The sequence below is a fragment of the Pygoscelis adeliae genome, unplaced genomic scaffold (genome assembly GCF_000699105.1).
Source record: "Pygoscelis adeliae isolate BGI_AS28 unplaced genomic scaffold, ASM69910v1 Scaffold21, whole genome shotgun sequence".
NCBI lineage: Eukaryota > Metazoa > Chordata > Aves > Sphenisciformes > Spheniscidae > Pygoscelis > Pygoscelis adeliae.
In genome coordinates, this window is record NW_008824243.1 from 7,166,888 (window position 1) to 7,169,433 (window position 2,546).

A 2,546-nucleotide genomic window follows, 5' to 3' on the forward strand; every position below is an offset into this window, starting at 1 on the left:
TAGGCTGGGTTGGGGGGCTCCTGCGAGACAAGAGTGCAGCCTTCAGAGAGCAAAAGAGTGAGCTCCCCGCCTCTCCGAGGTGCACAGACAGGGCAGAGAAGAAAAAAAAAAAAAAACACCTGCAGACGCGGAGAGACGGCTGCGGGGGGGAAGGGGCGAGGACTTGGCCCGGAGCGCACCCTGACCCCGCAGGAGGAAGGGGAAAAAATAGAAATAACGCTTTAACAAAAAAAAAAAAATCAGTTGGAAAACTTTATTTCCTGTAGCAAAGCGTGGCTGCACGCAGGGGAAACACGTAGGAAAGTAGCACCTTAATTAAACCTGCCCCAGATGCACCTCAGCGGGGCTGCACAGAGCAGCAGCCCGGACCCGGACCCGGACCCGGACCCCGCCTGGGGACGCGCCTCTCCAGTACCGGCGCTCACGGGCCGGCCGGGAAGGGACCAGCAGCCCCGCTGCGGGGAACAGCCGCCGGGAACCAGACCTCCTTGCGCAAATTAATTCATCACAGAGCTTGTTAAACAATTTGCAGAGCGGGAATGTTGTGGGCTGGGGGCGTTTTGCCTTTTTGGGAGGGGTTGGGGGGTGTTTTGTTTTTAACTCCTCTCTGGGGGCAAACAGCAGCTGGCAGCCAAAAGACTTTCTGAACTGTTTCATCTAGGGAAAGTGAGGAGAAAACTGACGTCTGACTCTCCGCATTTTAAAAATGTTTGAATATAACTGAGTGACCGCCGCTATTAAGCATTTGACGTGGCTGATGGTGCTGTACTCAGGTGCTTTGGAAGCCCCAGAAAATGCTCATTTGCAGGAAGAACTTGTTGAAAATAAAGGGCTGGGATTAAATTAAGGGGCTACAGGCGTTTGTTTGCGCGACCGTTCGCATCATGATTGTGTAAGCACTCCTCCCCCTCTCTCCCTATATCAAATTTTTAGTTCAGAAAAGCCTAGTAGCTGTGCGGTACTAGTTCATAGAAACCCCTCTCTGTATTTCCCGAAAACCTCGACTGTGCTGCAGGACCTGCTGTGTTAAATTATGATCCAAAGGCTGTGGGGTGGGAACAATCAATCAGAATACCTGGGGTAGTGTGTAATGTGTGTGCTCTTGCCAGCGGGAGCAAGCGGCCCCTGAACACAGTCCCCCAGCAGGTTAAATAAATATGATACTATAGACAAACCGAGAGGATCACATGGCCGCATCAATCAGCTGTTGATAAAATACGATCTTCCTTTAATACACGCTGGGAAAGTTATTTAACACTTATAAAACCTGAATCCAGTGCTGTTTCTTTTAGTAAAAGGGGAGAAAAATGTTCTTTGAAAGTGCAACTCCTCTTAAAAGGCGAGGAGGGGTGACAGTTGCATTTTCCTGGGGGATATAATAGAAAGCTTTTAATGAAGCCACAGACACTGTACAAAGTACGTGAGCCACGATGCTGGAAAAATACAGAAGCTGTTAAAAGAGCAAGTCAATGTCGAAGCGGCCGGAGTCGATTCCAGGCTGCGCGTTTGGGTTTATTTCCTTTTCGTTCATGATTTCACAACCCGGGTGGCTGAAAGGCTCCCGAGAACTGTTTCCTGGCATGCAATTAGGGACGAGCACCCTCAAGGAGGATGCGACCGGGGGCTCTTCCCTCCCAGTTCAGCATTCACCGCAGCTGCTGGACGGTTTGAGCGGCTGAAGAAGCAGCAGGGCGGACACGGATGCCTTTTTTAAGAGGGGTTGTCAGAGAAATAATAAAAGATTAGAATTTCCTAAAGGAAATCGGTTCTCCCGGGTATTTGCTGAAACAAAAAGTTGTTGGTAGTGGCTGATGGCTGGGTTTTTTAGTTGGATTTTTTTTTTTTTCGCAGCCGGTAGGAAGGAGTGGGGCTATCGGGGTGCAATGAGTTTTCCCCGCCTCAGGTAAAGGAGAGTGGAAGAAGTTTTGCCTCCTGAGACAAAAAGGGCTGTCGCCCAACTACGCTTCGGGATTCTCGCCCATTCGTTAACTACCCGCTTTCCACTCGCTTAAACGCGCCTTTTTTTTAATTACCGTCGCGGTGCCTTGCGCCACTTTTACCCCGTGGCAAGGCCCCGATCCTGCCCGGCTCTCCCCTGCGGGCTGCAAAGCCCCCAGCACGTTGGCAGGGCTGCCGGCAGGCGAGCGGGTTTAACCGCCTCCCCCGGGTCGGGCAGCCCCTCTCCCGCCTACCTGAAGCTCCTCGAGGCACGGGGAAAAGTCAGCACCGAGCCTCGGGGAGATGGGACATAAATCATTGGGCAGCCAGAACCTCCAAGGGGACAGGCAGGAGGAAATTCTGACGAGGCTTCCCCTAACAAATGAAGATTAATGCCCGCTGGAAAACGGAAGCGGTCGGAAGTGATGTTTATACAAGAGGAATCCTGGAAGTGGGGGAAAGAGGGGAAAGAAAAAAAAAACCAAACCAAAAGAAGCCCGGGCGGCTGACGGTCCCGGGCTGTGTCATCCCGAGGGTTGAAATCCGCGGCTGATGAGCCAGAAGGGCGTTTGACGCCCGGTCCTTTCCAAGGCGCGGCTGACGGCGCT